We start from the raw sequence: 8,995 nt of genomic DNA, 5'->3' as shown, positions 1-8,995 counted from the left end.
TAGTGATGCTTCCTAAGGCCCACTTGACTTCACATTCCAGGATGTCTGGCTCTAGGTGAGTGATCACACCATCATGGTTATCTGGGTCGTGAAGATCTTCTTTGTATAGTTCTTCTGTGTATTCTTGCCACCTCTTCTTAATATCTTCTGCTTCTGTTAGGTCCATACCACTTCTGTCCTTTATTGTGCCCATCTTTGCATGAAATGTTCCCTTGGTATCTCTAATTTTCTTGAAGAGATCTCTAGTCTTTCCCATTTTATTGTTTTCCTCTATTTCTTTGCACTGATCACTGAGGAAGGCTTTCCTATCTCTCCTTGGTATTATTTGGAACTCTGCATTCAAATGGGTATATCTTTCCTTTTCTCCTTTGCCTTTTCACTTCTCTTCTTTTCACAGCTATTTGTAAGGCCTCCTCAGACAGCCATTTTGCTTTTTTGCATTTGTTTTTCTTGGGGATGGTCTTGATCCCTGCCTCCTGTACAACGTCTCGAACCTCTGTCCATAGTTCATCAGACACTCTATCAGATCTAATCCCTTGAATCTATTTGTCACTTCCACTGTATAACTGTAAGGGTTTGATTTAGGTCAGACCTGAACGGTCTAGTGGTTTTCCCTACTTTCTTCAATTTAAGTCTGAATTTGGCAATAAGGAGTTCATGATCTGAGCCACAGTCAGCTACTGGTCTTGTTTTTGCTGACTGTATAGAGCTTCTCCATCTTTGGCTGCAAAGAATATAATCAATCTGATTTCAGTGTTGACCATCTGGTGATGTCCACGTGTAGAGTCTTCTCTTGTATTGTTGGAAGAGTGTGTTTGCTATGACCAGTGCGTTCTCTTGGTAAAATTCTGTTAGCCTTTGCCCTCCTTCATTCTGTACTCCAAGGCCAAATTTGCCTGTTACTCCAGGTGTTTCTTGACTTTCAACTTTTGCATTCCAGTCCCCAATGATGAAAAGGACATCTTTTTCAGGTGTTAGTTCTAGAAGGTCTTGTAGGTCTTCACAGAACCATTCAGCTTCAGCTTCTTCAGCGTTACTTGAACCAAAACTGGTTCATTCATTCTCTTACTCACATCCTCTCTTAATGAAGTGACTGCTATGTCCCTGGGACTTTATTAAGTGCTGGGATCCATAATTCTTCAATGATGGCATCTTGTCCAGTCACGTGATTTTCCACACAGACTCAGAAACCTGAGGGCAAGACAGTTTCAACGCTGGCCTTCGGTTGGGGTTTTGGTGGATAGGTATGGTGCAAAGTGGTGTTTGGGGCAGTGGGTCAAAAGTGCCACAGAGACTGTGAGTCAGACAATCAACATGAGTCCTGACCCCCAAACCCCCAGGGCTTCAACCTGTCAAGGTTCTGTGAATGCCCTGCCTTCACTTTTTTCCCAGCACTGTCCTCACTCTCTGTTGATAAATGGTCCAGTTGCACTAGATGAATGGCCAGGGGTACTAAGGTCCATTATAGTGCTGCCCTGAATGTCTATGCAATGTGGAAAAACCATTCACTATCTCTGAGCTGGCTTCCCTCACCTGTAAAATGAGGCCCCACTCACACTGAAGAGAACAGCCATCACCAAAATATCTACAAAGAACAAACGCTGGGGCGGGTGCGGAGAAAATGGAGCCCTCCTGTGCTGTGGTGGGACTGCAAACTGGTGCAGTCTCCGTGGAGAGCAGGGTGGAGGGTCCTCAAAACCGAAACAGAGCTACCATGTGATCCAGCAGTCCCACCATGAGCATACACACAGAGAAAACCACGATTCCAAAAGACACACACCGCCCAGAGTTCACTGCAGCACTGTCTACAACAGCCAGAACAGGAAACAGCCTAAAAGTCCATCAGCAGAGGAATGGATAAGAAGATGTGGTCCATACATACAATGGAAGATCACTCAGTCATAAAAATAATGAAATAATGCCATTTGCAGCAACATGAGTAGACCTAGAGGTTATCATACTAAGTGAAGTAAGACAGAGAAAGAAAAATATCATATGATATTTCTTATATGTGGAATCTTAAAAAAATGGCACAAATGAACTTATTTACAAAACAGAAATCAAGTAATAGATGTAGAAAACAATTCTGTGGTTAACAGGGGTGGAAGGGAAGGAGAGATAAGTTGGGAGATTGGGATAGATATATACACACTTCTACATATAAAATGGATAACTATTAAGGGCCTACTGTATAGCATAAGGAACTATACTCAGGATTCTGTAATAACCTATATGGGAAAAGAATCTGAAAAGAGTGGATATATGGATATGTATAACAAATTTATCTTGCTGTACAACTAAACTAACACAACAGTATAAACCAGTAAACATTATAAACATTGTAAACCAATGCTCCAATAAAGATTTTAAAATAAATAAAAAATAAAATAAGGAACCATTCAGTTCAATTACTAGAGAAATATTTTTGAGCCAAGTAGAATGTGCCTGGCACTGAGCTTCATGCTAAGGACACAGAACACCAATAATAACAACAATTTCTCTATTCAAAATGCTCACATTCAAACCTTCTAGATATTTTCAATTGATAATAATGGAACAGTGGTCCTACCTCTGATGTAAGGGTCTATAGGATACTGCAACTACTATTACAAATAAACCATGTTTTGAGGCATCTAATTTGGGTCAGGGGAGTCCCTTGTGACTCAGCTGGTAAAGAGTCTGCTTGCAATGCAGGAGACCTGGGTTCAATCCCTGGGTTGGGAAGATCTCCTGGAGAAGGGAATGGCTACCGACTCCAGGATTCTGGCCTGGAGAATTCCATGGACTCTATAGTCCATGGGGTCACAAAGAGTCGGACATGACTGAGCTACTTTCACTTATCACTATATGTAAATTATTTCTGCAAGCCTTTGCCCCAACCGTCTGGAATAGATACAATTATTATTTCCATTTTATTGATTTTCTAAAAACTGAGGATTAAGAAGATTCAGTTACTTACCTAAAGTCACATTGATAATGTTATCTGTCATCATATCAGTGAACAAAGGATGCTGTGGCCATAAGGCCACCAGCCAATGCAGCCCCAGGACTGTGCATCTGTGGGGGTTCAGGATAGGAAAACCAGGAACCTGGTCTTGGCTAGCTGAGGTGTATATCCACGGAATTATGTCAGTGAGTCCAGGCTCTTGCCCCGTCCCATACATAGAAAAGCACAAAATTCATAAACTTGAGATGTCTTGCTTTCTTTAATTAACAGTGATCTTTTGATGATCTGACTACATGGTCTTTGTTGCAAAAACTCATATATCCTGGCTCCTCCCTTGCATCTTCAGAGCAGCCCCTCAGAGCCATCGCAGAGGCTGTCTTCCAGGCAAGGGTCCTCAGAAAGTCCTCCAAATAAAACACAATTCTCAACTTTTAGGTTGTGCATTTTTCTTCGGTCAACAAAAGTAAGAAGTAATCGAACCAGAACTAAAACCAAGACTGCAGGAGACCAGTGCCTATTTGCTCCTAAGCCCTTAGTCGTTCAGCTCAGTTGTGCCTGACTCTTAGCGACCCCATGGACTGCAGCATGCCAGGCCTCCCTGTCCATCACCAACTCCCGGAGTTTACTCAAACTCATGTCCAGTGAGTCGGTGATGCCATCCAACCATCTTGTCCTCTGTTGTCCCCTTCTCCTCCCACCTTCAATCTTTCCCAGCATCAGGGTCTTTTCAAATGAGTCAGTTCTTCATATCAGGTGGTCAAAGTATTGGAGCTTCAGCTTCAGCATCAGTCCTTCCAATGAATATTCAGGACTGATTTCCTTTATGATTGACTGGTTTATCTCCTTGCCCTAGGGAAGCACAGAATAGGGAACCTAGGAGGTGAAATTTCAGGTCAATTTCAGGCAACACCCGCCTGATTCTTGAGAATGAATTGTGCTAATCTTATCAATTCTTCTCCTAGAGTTAAATTGCTCTACTGCACATTTTCAGTGCTTATCCAAGAAAAGTTGGCTTAATAAGCAGAACTGAAATTCAAAAAAACTAGATTTCTTTAAATGTTTCCCATGACTTTGGCTCCAGGGCTTTTCAAAAGAGATATGAAAAAAATGTGAAAAGTTAATTTATACATTTTGTTGCTGTTGTTGTTGTTCAATTGCTAAGTCGTGTGACTCAATGTGATCCCATGAACTGCAGCATGTGAGGCGTCCCTGTCTTCACCATCTCCTAGAATTTGCTCAAATTCATGTCTGGTGAGTCAGTGATGCTATCTAACCATCTCATTCTCTGCACTCCCTTCTCATTTTGCCTTCAATCTTTCCTAGCTTCAGGGTCTTTTCCAATGAGTCAGCTTTTTGCATTGGGTGGCCAAAGTATTGGAGCTTCAGCTTTAGCATGAGTCCTTCCAATGAATATTCAGGGTCGATTTCCATTAGGATTGACTGGTTGGACCTCCTTGCAGTCCACGGATTCTGCTCAAAGTAACACAGTCTTGTTTCGGCTAATTCATGGCTCTCGGTTGAGGAATTGCATTTACTTCCGGGGCCTCCCTTAGATACTACACAATTACAGAAAAGGACTGCCAGCGCTAATCACTCCATCACAAACCCAAAAAGTCCTACAGAATCTGAAACGCTGACAAGAAGTTCAGATCTGCTGGAAAACATCTGTAAATCATAAATCTTGTCATTTTAACTAACATGGTAAAGAGGTTTAGCTTCCATGATTTACTAAGGCCCCGAGCCGTCTTTAAAGTCTTGTGTTCTTTTCTAAAGACAAAGAATAAAACAGATTTGAAGGCTATGTTTAAAAGAGTAAACAGCCAGGATGGCTGCTACAGTTGTTAATGTTGTTTTTTTTTAATTTATCTATCTTAATTGGAGGCTAATTACTTTATAATATCATAGTTGCTAATGTTTATACTGACATTTCAGACACTCCAACTAACTCAAATAGAAATTTTAGTAGGACATTGGTCAGTTTTTAAAAGTTTTCTTAAAGTATAATTATGTACCATAAAATACATTTTTGAGCAGACAATTCAATGATTTTTAATAAATTTTCAAAATTTTGCAACTATCACTGCAGTTTGGTTTTTAGAACATTTCCATCACCCCAAAGAGATCCCTTACCCCAGTTAGCAGGTATTCTTCATTTTCACTTCCAGCCCTAGGAAAACCTTAATCTCCTTTTTTGTCTCTAAAGGTCTGTCTTTCCTGGACATTTCATATACATGGAACCAGAGAAATATGCTTGCATCTGGCTTCTTTCACTTAGCCTATGTTTCTGAGGTTCATCCATGTTGTAGTGTGTAACAGAATTTTGTTCCTTTTTCTTGTCCAATATTGTCCCATTGTATATACAATGTGTTGTTTATTAATTTCCTACTTGCTGGACATTTAGGTTGTTTCACTTTCTGACCTTATGAATGAATAAGGCTGCTATCTACATTCACGCACGAGTCTTTGTGGCAACATACATTTTCATTTTTCTTGGAAGAAACCTAGGAGTGGAATGGCTGGATTATATAGTAAATGTATATTTGACTTCTTTTTTTCACCTTATTTATTTCACTTTCCTCTTATATGTAACTTTTGAAAGTGTATGTGCCAAACTGTTTTCCAAAATAGCTGTACTGGGATTTCCCTGGTGATTCAGTGGTTAAGACATTGCCTTCCAGTGCGGGGGGTGCAGTTTCGATCCCTGGTGGGGAAGATCACATATGCCTTGCGGCCAAAAAGTCAAAACATAAAGGAGAAACAATATTGTAACAAATTCAAAAAAGACTTTAAAAATGGCCCACATCAAAACCTCAAAAAAAAAAAAAAAATAGCGAGACCATTTTCCATTCCCATGTTGTTCATTCTTAAATCGACACATTAATGGGAGCATGAGATTTCTGAGCAATGGAATTAATTCCACAATGTTGAGAATTTCAATTCTCTGTTATCCATTGAAGGCTTTCTGGCTCTTAGATGGTTCAGATTTTGTTATTGCTCCATGGGTAAGGAAGAGTTGAAAGAATATTAGGCCTCTTAGTAAAGAATCCAGAAATTATATATTTAAATGATCACCCCCACCCTTGCACACTTTCTGATTGTTTGTGACAGCTTTCTGGCACCTTTTCTTGGCTGCAGGCTACAACAGTGAACTCCACTCGGATCCCCAAATTTGGGAGACATGATTTTTCTCATGATTCTTATAATACCCCATGCATGCCTTTTATTCCTGTATAATTTTCCAGCCTCTCTCAAGGAACTATATTTTGCTCACCTTTGTCTGCTCATTACTCAGCACAGACATTGTCTCATTGTATGTACTCAACAATATCTATGGATCAGTGAATGAATCAATGAACACAGAACAAACCTAACTGTTAAGTATATCATCACAGTCTTAATCTCATTTAACGGAAATATGTTACAAATGCAGGTAAGGAAAGACTTGAATCTCTGTCTAGGCAATTTCTGATTTTCTTCCAAAAGAAATAGGAACTAAACCTAGCATCGACTTAGTCCCAGGGTCTAAGAAAAACTATGAGCTCTAGAGAGAGCCTGTCTGCTCCCTCTGTCAATAGCTTTGTGGCCTCAGTCAAGTCACTTGGTTTCACTAAGCCTCAGTTCTTTGTCTAAAACCATTGCTGTGGGGATTAAAGGAAATAATCTACGTAAATCCCTTAGTTATTACTTTGTGATGTCACCATTTTAACATTTATTGAATACATATTAAAATTGTTATGAATATGAGTAAACAGAGTGATTCCCTGTTACAGGCCATCCTAGAAAGTGAGGGTGCCAGATCACACCCCCAGAGAGCTCGGCTTACATCATATAACAACCTCATCAAGCAACCTCCAATTACAGTCATCAGTTGAGAGACTGAAATACAAGATCCTATCGGCAAAGATAATGAATGACAATGAATATTTGTAATACCCATACACACATCTCCACTTTATTCATATCTCAGTGGATCCCTTTAATTTCAGGACTCGCTTCCAAATGTAACTGAGCAGGTCCTGGGACAGACCCCACCCCCATATCCTCTGCTGCAGCTCCTCTCTGATGTCCCCTGATAATAAGATCTGATTCATATTTCCTGAGTTTTTCAGATGCTAAAAACCACCAACAAATGGAGGAAATTAACTACTTAATGATCAGACTTTCTGATACCTAAGGATGGATCACATCAACCAATCAGAAAATTGTGTACGACCTGATCATGTGACCTGAGATGGCCCTCCCTCAGTTGGCCTTTAAAAATGCTTTGCTGAAACCTTTTGGGGAGTTTAGGGTTTTTTGAACGCAAGACACCCTTTTTCCTTGCTCAGCTCTGCGATAAACCTTTCTCTGCTCCAGTGTCAGTTTGTTTGGCATCACTGTGCATGGGGCACACGAAATTGCGTTGGGTAACACTTGGAGATTCTTCTCGAAGGGAGGCTGCTTTCAGCACAACAGCCATCATCAAGAGCTACGGCTGGTCTCCAGTGGTTTCACCCGACACCACCCACCTCTTCAGTCTCTCAGAGGAAAAACAAACACCACCAGCAAGCTCTTTGGAATCCTCGGACAGAGAGAGCAAACCATCGCTGCGGCAACGCTTTCAGCACTCACCACCCAATTTGAAAACATCGGGGTTGCTAGGCTGCTTGGCACTGCTGGCCCAGAAACGTGCATCCAGGAACCCCTGAGGCTACGGAACCCTATATGAACGCATGTACATTTATAGGGAAACGCCATCTTTGGAGGCAAAATTTGATTGGACTCCTCACCTATCACTTGCTGTCTCTGTTTAGCTGCTCAGTCATGTCTTGACTCCTTGCGACCCTGTCCATGGGATTTTCCAGGCAAAAATACTGGAGTGGATTGCCATTTCCTCCTTCAGGGGATCTTCCCAACCCAGGGATCAAACCTGTGTCTCCTGCAGTGCAGGCAGATTCTTTATCTGCTGAGCCATTGGGGAAGCCCCATTACTTGCTGCTGCTGCTGCTGCTGCTAAGTCGCTTCAGTCGTGTCCGACTCCGTGCGACCCCACAGACGGCAGCCCACCAAGCTCTGCCATCCCTGGGATTCTCCAGGCAAGAATACTGGAGTGGGTTGCCATTTCCTTCTCCGGTGCACGAAAGGGAAAAGTGAAAGTGAAGTCGCTCAGTCGTGTCCGACTCTCAGCGACCCCATGGACTGTAGCCTACCAGGCTCCTCCATCCATGGGATTTTCCAGGCAAGAGTACTGGAGTGGGGTGCCATTGCCTTCTTGGACAAATCTTTTTGCTTTTCTGAACCCCAGTTTTCCTTGTATGGAAATGAAGATCAAATACTTGGCTGACATAAGAATGAAAGAAATAATGCCATTTGCAGCATCATGGATGGACCTAGAGATTATCAGACTAAGTGAAGGAAGTCAGAGAAAGAGAAATATCACATGATATCACTCATGTGGAATTTACAAAACAGAAACAGACTCACAGACATAGAAAACAAACTTATGGTCACTGAAGGGGAAAGGAGGGGACAGGGGAGGGATAGATTAGGAGTTTGCGATTGGCAGATACAAATTACTACGTATAAAATCGAGAAACAGCAAGCTCCTACTGTAGAGCACAGGGAACTATATTCAATATATTGTAATAAACTATAATGGAGAAGAATATGAAAAAGAATATATATGTACGTATATATGTAACTGAATCACTTTGCTATATACTAGAAATTAATACAACATGTAAATCAACTACTCCTCAATTAAAAAAAAAAATTTTAACTACTTGGCTGAGTCATTGTGGTAACTGCATATAATAAATGTAAAATTTCCCAGTAAAGTATATGACAAGTCACAGTCACTCAAAGGTAGTAGGTGTTACTATTCTACAATATCTATACGAACATGCTACGCTGGGCTGTGCTTAGTCGCTCAGTCGTGTCTGATTCTTTGTGACCCCATGGACTGTAGCACACCGGGCTCCTCTGCGCATGGGATTTTCCAGGTAAGAACACTGGAGAGGGCTGCCATGCCCTCCTCCAGGGCATCTTCCTGATCCAGGTATCGAACCC

At 41.3% G+C, this 8,995-nt stretch overlaps 1 long non-coding RNA gene across 1 annotated transcript; it reads right to left on the bottom strand.

Moving 5' to 3' along the window:
• Window positions 1-388: 388 nt before the first annotated feature.
• Window positions 389-7,480, bottom strand: LOC145514896 (uncharacterized). The gene is made up of 2 exons (XR_014060550.1): window positions 2,960-7,480; window positions 389-1,191 (listed from the first exon to the last, which is right to left on the bottom strand). It is a non-coding gene; the product is annotated as an uncharacterized LOC145514896 (long non-coding RNA).
• Window positions 7,481-8,995: the final 1,515 nt, after the last annotated feature.

The sequence above is a fragment of the Giraffa tippelskirchi genome, chromosome 7, assembly GCF_054371585.1.
Source record: "Giraffa tippelskirchi isolate mGirTip1 chromosome 7, T2T-mGirTip1v1.2.pri, whole genome shotgun sequence".
In the NCBI taxonomy this organism is placed as follows: domain Eukaryota; kingdom Metazoa; phylum Chordata; class Mammalia; order Artiodactyla; family Giraffidae; genus Giraffa; species Giraffa tippelskirchi.
The sequence above is the reverse complement of the archived record's forward strand: the minus strand, read 5'-3'. Positions and strand labels throughout refer to the sequence as shown.